The sequence below is a fragment of the Falco biarmicus genome, chromosome 9 (genome assembly GCF_023638135.1).
Source record: "Falco biarmicus isolate bFalBia1 chromosome 9, bFalBia1.pri, whole genome shotgun sequence".
NCBI lineage: Eukaryota > Metazoa > Chordata > Aves > Falconiformes > Falconidae > Falco > Falco biarmicus.
The window spans coordinates 29,692,632-29,701,064 of NC_079296.1; the positions used below are offsets into that span (position 1 = coordinate 29,692,632).

Genomic DNA, 8,433 nt, shown 5'->3' on the forward strand with positions numbered 1-8,433 from the left:
CTGGGGGAAATGCCTGTAACTATGACCTAAATTTTTTTTCCAGAAACGATTTAAGGAAGTTGCCTTTAATATATTGTTTGTGGTACAGAGGAGGCACTCCTGCCTGAAAGTTTGGTTGTGTTGTATCTTCTAAGCGTTGCCTAAGTCTGGCCTCAGAATGTTCTTCAGTGGATTATGTTCTGCTGTTGGTCATGGTAGTAGAAGCACAAAGCTCCTCCGTTGTTTCTAGGTTGTTTATTCTGAATCCGTGCTAACGCATCTGAAATCAAGCTGTAGCAAATATCTGTACAAATTCTAGTTCCCCCAGCTCTGGAAAGTTCAGAAGATAAAATCACATAGGAAATTATTACTCTTACAGTGTTTATATTTTATAAGGTTCTATGATTAATAGATTGTTATTGTTGTTGTTGTTATTGTTATTATTTTCTCTCATGATGTCTGTTAGTGCCTGGGCTATATGGAGTGGGAAGCTTAAAGAAAAAGAGCAGCTGCTAAACCCTGTGACAGTGATGAGATGTTGGAGCTGACATTTCCAGCTCCTGTTCCTGTCTGGGAAAAGCTGTCCTAACATATGTCACTTCCAATGGAAATCCATGCCCAGTGAATGGTTTTAACATGGCTCAGCTCCCTTTTATGGCCTTATTTTGTCTAAATGTCATGGGTCAGTTTCATGCACGTCCTGGTATAGGAACAGAGAGGAAGCACTTGGCATGGCAGCTAGTTGGGAAAGGCTGTCTAACATAAAATCGGACATCCAGATGCTTCCTTGATTAGGATCTCCAGACTGAAGTTCCCCTGGAGTCTGGGAAGTGATGAAGAACTGATATCTGCCCAGGCCAGAGGTTATTTTTCCTCCAAAAAACCTGTCCCATCCTTGCCACTGCTCCCACCTCAGGGTGTCTGCCAAGGCAGAACATGAACGACCACAGAGATGCGTGTCCACTGTGAACCCCTCTGAATAAGCTGAACACAAAGAGACTGCAAAGCGATGTTTCACCAGAGCCCGCAGGTCTGTCACGTAGTGGCATCCCTGTCCTCTGTGGCTGCTCTTGCTGCTGTTCTGCTGCATCATCCTTGCAGCCGAAATACCTGGTTCTGATGAGCATGTCGACTTCCTGGTTCAATGGAACAGCTCCTCTGTTAGGGGTTAGAAGTGCCTCTGAGGAGGGAAAGAAAAGAAGGGACACCCCTGCCCAGAGCCATCTAGGCAACTGGGGAGACCAGACGCCTAAACTATGCTGAGGCAGGCAAGAGCGGTCACGCTGGGGAAGGCCTGCCTGCTCACACACAGCCAGGGGTCAACAGGGTCAATGCCAGGGAAACTAAACCTGCCACCAGTGACAGGGAAAGGAGCTGGATTACATGGTTTTAGATGCCTTGGTTCTGCCCAAGTCTTTCTTGTACACGGTATTTTTTAAAAAAGAACAGTAGACGCTGGCCAGAGTCTGGAGGAATGAAACATGGCTTATTTGGAGCTTGCTGGAGGAAGAGTTTAGACCTTTTTTAAAACTAAGCATGTGTTATAAATAACTAATTATCAACTGGAAGTTTTTGACAGGTGAAAACAGGATTTAGTACACTCTATGTTAAGATGACTTCTTCAAAAATAAAAAAATACTTACAAACACCATTATTAATCCTTAAGGGAGGTGAAAATGAGTCAGTACACCCCAAACCTTACTTGGTGCACCCAGCTGCTTTGTGCTTATCAGCTCTTGCCACCTCAAAGGCACATGTTAACTCTGCAGTCTTTATGGTTTCAAGGGCAAAGGCATCTTGTAGTGATGCTTGTAGTGGAGGCTATAAAACCACAAGACAAAAATACTTAACAGCCAACTAGCAACTGCCTTTTGAACAGGTGAGATCTGAATATCCATTGTCCCACAGTGTGTGGCATCATTTGTGTCACTACAAAGTGGGTGTGAAAGAAAGTCAAGAAGTACAGGGTCAGAAATGATGCTAAATTGGGTGTTAATCTGATTTTTACTGCTCTGTATGCTGAAGTAAAGCATTGCTTTCTCCACAAGACTCAAAGGAATACTGGAGGCTGCAATACATTTTTTTTTTTTTCTGGCTTCATATGGGCTCTGTAGCAATGACAAAGATTTTTCTGCCCTTATGTAATTGTGTTTTTAAAAAGCAATGGCATAAAACACCTCCTCCTCCTTCAACAGCATTATAGTTGGGGGTTTTTCCCCAGCCGGGAGTGGTATAACTTAGTAACAGGTACCCAGGGCTATGCACACTCTTCTTGACTTGCTAGGGATGGCAAAATAGTGGCTTCCTCTTGTATCTCATGACCAGCAAGATCCTGTGCAGGGTGCAGAGCCCCACCACAGACAGACGGGGTCAAGACCGGCCATCACCCTGCACCCTCAAGAACCTGCTGTGAAAATCTGCTGGTTTCGTATCTGTGTCTGAATCTCATCTTGTGTCTTTCCTGGGCTGCCTGCCCTTGTTTGCTCTCACCAGGCTCACAGGTCAGCTCTTTGGGCAGAACGCACAGCCCCACCGGTGCTGGTCCTGCGTGCCCTGCTGTTCTCTGCCTGTGCAGCCGAGCGAGCACCGCAGTGGCTACGCAGCTGCTCATTTGCCTAACTCGCTAGCAAATGCTCAGGGGGCATTTCTTAATGTTCTGCGTGTTGGTCACAATTGATTTATTAATTAAGGTAGTGGTGGGAATCAAGGATCAGTGGTTTTGGTTTTCCATCTGTCTTCCACTTTTTGCTTTTTGCTTCGGGTAAACGATCCGAGCTCTGTCTGCATCCTCATTCCTGTAAAACGGGAGTGATAATACCTACCAAGGAGCTGTCTGTGAGCTTTGCTGAGCTCTTTAGCATCCTCAGCAGGAGGCAGCATAGAAGCATATGGCCAACATACTATTTCAAAACAACCCAGTTTCGAATCATTGCAAAAACCTCCTGCCAGCCTGTGGTAGCTCACAGACCCCGCCTGATGGTTCCACCACTGCTTTAAGACGCTCCTGCCAAAAGGGTTTTTCTGGCCCTTCTCTCCCTGGTCATTGTTCTCCTACACTTTGTGAAAACTCCTGCTAGTGAAAACTAACCACTTTATTTGTATTTTTTTCAGGTTAATTTTCAGCAGAAGTTCCCTTATCTAACTGGCCACATGGTTTCATGACTGCTCATGCTCAGACAAGACGCGGTAAGAACATGCATCCGAGCAGGGGCAGGGCTGCCTTGAAAGAGGCATTTCACAAATCGCAATGTGCATTTAGATTAACTTAAATTTATTGGGAAATCAGAGTTTCAGCAGAGCTTCTCCAGGTAATGGTAGGAAACTTCAGTGAGCCCTTTGAGATGCATAACCTCACCGTGTTTCAGTTAACCATGCATCTTGACCTCTAGCGCAGGTAAAACATTGATGCTATGGGTTAGCTGAAATTCAGTGAGCTGCCGTATTCAGGAAACAGTGATTTTCCGAAATCATATAGTTACCTTTCTCCTGGCTATCTGGCTAGAGGTAGTAGAAGGGAAGCACTTCTAGCTTGTGCTCCGACACAGTTGCCTTTGTATTCCTGCCTGGGGAGGAGCAAGCTTGATATCTCAGCCCCGTGCTCTGCTCTGCGTAAGCTCATTAAAAGCTACAGCTCAGCTGAGGTCTTCTGTAATCCCCAGGTGAACTGGAAGATAAATGGGATATATAAGTTTGTGAAGGAACTTTTCTGGGATAGTGACAGACTTCACTTAACACCTTGGAGACATAGTAAAGTAAGTTAAACAGAGTATCAAGAATGTCTCACATAGTTTTCTCTGCTGTTGAGGACCCCGCTCCCAGATAACAGGGTAATATAAGCTAAGTACTTGAGTCAGCATTCCTGGCTGCTAAGGTAAAAATCTAGTAATAGTGCCCATTACACAGTGTGGTATTTCTGTCATAAAAGATGGGAAAAGCACTAAACTGTCTTTTTTTATTTAAGAAGCATCTTGTGCTTTCAGATTATTTTTTTTTTGTTTGTTAAAGGTATATATCTTAACACCAATGGGCAAGCTGCAGCATAAAGTAATGCACCATTAAACATATGTAAATGCAGAGAAAAAATTTAAATGCGAAGAGGTTTCTGAAAATGAAATTGATATAATGGGCTTAATAAGTAAATATCCTAATGCAAATAAGACATTAATTGAACATTCCCTAGCGAAGTAAGAATGAGTGATTTTTTTGTTCTAAGTGAGTTATGTATCCTTTAGGTGCCTGTTTGTGTGATGCTTGCTAGCTTTTGTTGAGCGTACAGCTCTGAATACAACTACCTATAATTCAAGGAGCTGGAAAGAAATTGTTCCATGGCTGGTTAAAAAAAATTACTGCAGATACTGTTCCTGCTAAACCAAATTTCTGGGTACTGATGGCTGTTTTTTCATAGTTAAGTGTGTCCATTAGTGTGCATAAGGAACAGGTAAAGGCATTCAATTATGTTGTTGAGGGGTTAACCTTCTGTGACGGGACTAATGTGGTGCTTGACTAAGAAATGATTGACTTCAGGTTCTCTTCAGGTTTCAAAACAAGAGGCAAAAAGAACTAGAAGATGACTTTTATAGCAACAGTTGGTAGCCTTTCACTGATGTTTAAATAAATTACACTCGACTGATCACTGTCCAAAGAATCTCAGAACTTTTCAAGTAGGCATGAAAAACAAACCCTGCTGCTACTTCTGGCTTTGCCAGGGTGAGTCTGTAGTAACATTATCAAAGTCACTGTTTAGGAAGTATAGGAAAATACATCAGTTTTGGAGCATGCTCTTCCACTGTGTTGAATAGTTCTCTAAAACCACTGGAATGACATTGCCCAGACGTCCAGCTTGCTTCAAGGAAAAAGTTCAAAAACTGTCTTTCACTTTGTAGTTATTAGGAGATCCTGCCATGCTTCCCAAAGTAGGTGAATCTTACACAACCTTGGGTTTATGATATTTTGTTCCCTTTTCTCTACGTATCTGATGGGAAGAAAGTATATCCAATTCAAAAGTCATCTTAAAATGACCTTTGGAAAAGTGTAAGATGCTCTTGTTTCTTTGGTATGATATAATTAGCTTAGGTTTTAGTACTGAATGAAGGTACTGGAAAACCAGGCTGTATCAGTTGTTTGCATTATTATTTTACTTTCTTGATGGTTTACCGTCTTGATTAGGAAATTGTGTCCCCCTGGGAGCTTCAGACAAAGTGATAGATTTTTCTGACAGAAAAATACACTGCATCCTGTAGATGGTGGCTTTTTTGTGCAGGTAAAAATGTGTGGAGAGATGAAGCACTAGAATAGCTGATGGGTCTTTGTTGTTTGTTTTTAAAAAAAACCACCCTTGTACACAAGGCACAGGTTTTCTGGCACTTTTTAAAGCAGCTTATTCAGCTGTAAAGATTTGGGGTTGCTGTTTAATTAGCTGTTTAGAATTGTACACTTTGCATAATCGCTATTTGACTACACTCTGCAAAAGGAGGAAGTTCAGTCTATTCGTTCCTCAACTAAAACAATCTAAAACGCGAATCATACTTTCCGATTTGTCTTCATTGTGCTCAAGTTTTAAGGTAACTAATTCTTCCAGGGAAAGACAGTGTGACTTCTGCCTGATCAGTTGTTATTATTTCAGTCTTGTGCATAGTCTTATCTTTCAAATAGAATTTCCTGTAGGTGGAAGTCAATATATTCCAAGACACTGGAATGTGAATAGTTTATTTGACTTGGGAGTGGTGGAAACAATAAGCTGCTCTGCAGTGTTAAATATAAAAAAATCAGAATTGAAACTGATACGAGTCTGTATATGAGTTTTTTGTACCTGAGATTTTCCCACATAATATATACACCCACATACAAGTGTGTGTATTCGTGTACATAAAAACCTCTTCAAAATGTTTTGTATTGGTTACTTTTCACATTGTAGTCAGATCTGAGCGTGCTTGTCAAAGTTATTCTATCATAATAGAACAGAAAATTAATGTTTTTTTTAAAAAAAATTTAAATGCATGCATATTTTTTGTAACTGGTAGCATGGCTAGCTATATTTTTATCAGCATTTCTCCTGTATTCCCAAGGGCTCTAAAATGTGCAATTAAGGCTAGCAGGAAAGATCTTGCAGTTCGTTCTGAAATCCTGGCAGATTATGTTTGAAGTACTACCTTCATAACTATGGATGCTGACCAGAACAGGCTGGGATGTGAGGCAGGCATTTCCAAGAGACATCCTAGCAGAGCCTGTCTCCTGGCATCCTTGTGTCCAGAGTCCCCCTCCATGCTCTCTTCTCCTCCACATCTTTCTTTGTTGTTCCACTTCCACCCTCATCCAGTGCCCCCTGCTCAGCCCTTGCCCCCTCCCAGGTGGGCAGCAGCAGGATTTGGCCCCAGCTGCCCCCTGCTTTGCTCTTGGTGGGGTTTAGCATAGCGGCACTTGCTGAAGGCTTGGGCTGAGGGGTGACACAGGGCTGGTGCTGGGGCACAAGCACTTTCAGGTAGGCATTCATAAAGCTTGCAGCAGTATTCCTCAATTCCTGTTTTGACTGTTGTCTATAGATATTGATGAAAAGCTCCATTCATGACAAAGGCAGGAAGCTTTTAACATGAAAACAGTCAAACTGTTGTCACAATTCAAAGCAAATATGAGGCCTGGATAGAAACACAATATAAACATTCCCAGGAGAGCTTCTTGAGACTTGTTATGCGGAGCAAAGTTGGCACAGTGTCTCATTTGCAACACTAAAAATCAAATGTTTTTGTTTATTGTTTTTACAATATTGAAGTGACATTTTATTTGCCTTAAGAATAAGTTGCTGACGCACAAGACTTCTCTGCCCACTGAGTCACACCAGATGAGCTCTCCTGCTGTAGTCACAAGTGTCTGCTCGGCAGACTTGTTTTAGCAACTGAAAAATCAATAATTCATTCATAGCTGAGATAAAAAGCTCAAGCCCATTACGAGATTACCACCACTGTGAAGACTTTCAGTTGTATTCGTACTAAAAGAGGAGGAGACTGAGAGTGTTTGCTACTTATAGTTTGGTCTACTACCTATTTTCTTTTTTTGTAAGGTGCCTATCATCAGGCTATCTAAGTAACAATAAAATAGTCACTCAACTGTTATACTAAACACTGCTTTCAAGATAACTTAGTATAATGAAAATGAAACTTGTTTTGATGATGATAAAAATGTTTGTTCAATAATTTGTACCATAATTCCCAAGTGAACAAGTAGCCCTTGAGTTCATGAAGAAAAATAATTTCATTAATTGTTACTCGATAACATCTTGCAGCTGAAAAATACAAATCACTATGTAACTGATTACACTAATTTACATGCAAGAGGAATCGCTCTAGAGGAGGGGATGTGCAAAAGTTCAGAACAAAATTAACAAATGTATAATATTAAAGGGAAGGCAGCCAATTTTGAATTGGATTACAAATGAGCAAGTTTCCATATTTGCAATATATTGTAGAAACAATGGAAATAGGCCAAAATTGGCAAGCGTTTGTATATTTTTCTCATTTATTTAAAAACTTTTTACCTGTTACTACCACTATGGTAGCTACTGTCTCTTCAATCTTAAGAAGCTTATAGTCATCCATAGCATTTGGTTCTTCGTCTGAGTGTATAGCTAAAAGGCTATGGGAAAAATAATCCTTGTCAACTCCTGCTATGGTGAATCTATTGAGCATGTGAAAGACCAGTTTTAGGCCTGGTATTTTCTGCAGACTGTTACTCTGACGGCATAGTCATCGGCAATCACTGGGCTGTGTTTCCATTTATAATTTCTTCAGAGTCAAATCTCATTGTCCTCTTCTCCTTCCTGCCTGACACCAGATTACTGCTGTGGCTGGTCCCTGTTGGCGTGGCTGTACCCTAACCCAGTCTTCTGAAAGAATCCAATTAAAAAGGCTGCCGAAAAGATGTTTTGGTTTTGTTTTTAATAAATTGGTATTTCACAGACAGAGCGCGCTGTATATCCCTGGCTTGATTTGCCTGGGCTCAGCACAGTTGCACCAAGGCATCTCCAACACTGAGCGTAGCTCGCTGTAAGGTCTAGGTACGACCGGCAATGTGTGGGGTCCAAAAGGTACCAGAAGAAATGCTGACATGGTGGCTCTTTATGTGTCAAGAAATGCTGTACAGCGCAAATCTCTGGGAAGATCACCACAGAGATGTCACATTAATTTAATCGATCATTCTGTTTCCCCTACTACTTCACAAACTTGCAGCAGGAGCAGAAGTTTTAAAACCCTTCAGCGATAGGTAGCATTTGATTGCTTTTTAATATACCTCAGTTGCTTCTCTCCTGACTTGCTACACAGCCGAAGCTCCTCAAAAAAAATTATAAACTAAGTATAAAAAGAAATGCACAGAACAGGCAAAAGTTGACAAATACCCTTTCTTTATATCAGAATAGATTGTAATGTCCTGAGTCTGGAGCCCTTCTGGTGTCTCAGGAGGACT

General features: G+C 41.4%; 1 long non-coding RNA gene across 3 annotated transcripts; it reads left to right on the top strand.

The window, feature by feature from the left end:
• The first annotated feature begins 2,917 nt into the window (after positions 1–2,917).
• On the top strand, positions 2,918–7,890 carry LOC130155620 (uncharacterized). 3 transcript variants are annotated; one of them, XR_008824128.1, is made up of 3 exons: positions 2,918–3,165; positions 3,639–3,731; positions 7,804–7,890. It is a non-coding gene; the product is annotated as an uncharacterized LOC130155620 (long non-coding RNA). The 3 variants fall into 3 exon arrangements; XR_008824127.1 differs by having other exon boundaries at positions 3,639–7,890; XR_008824126.1 differs by lacking the exon at positions 3,639–3,731.
• Positions 7,891–8,433: the final 543 nt, after the last annotated feature.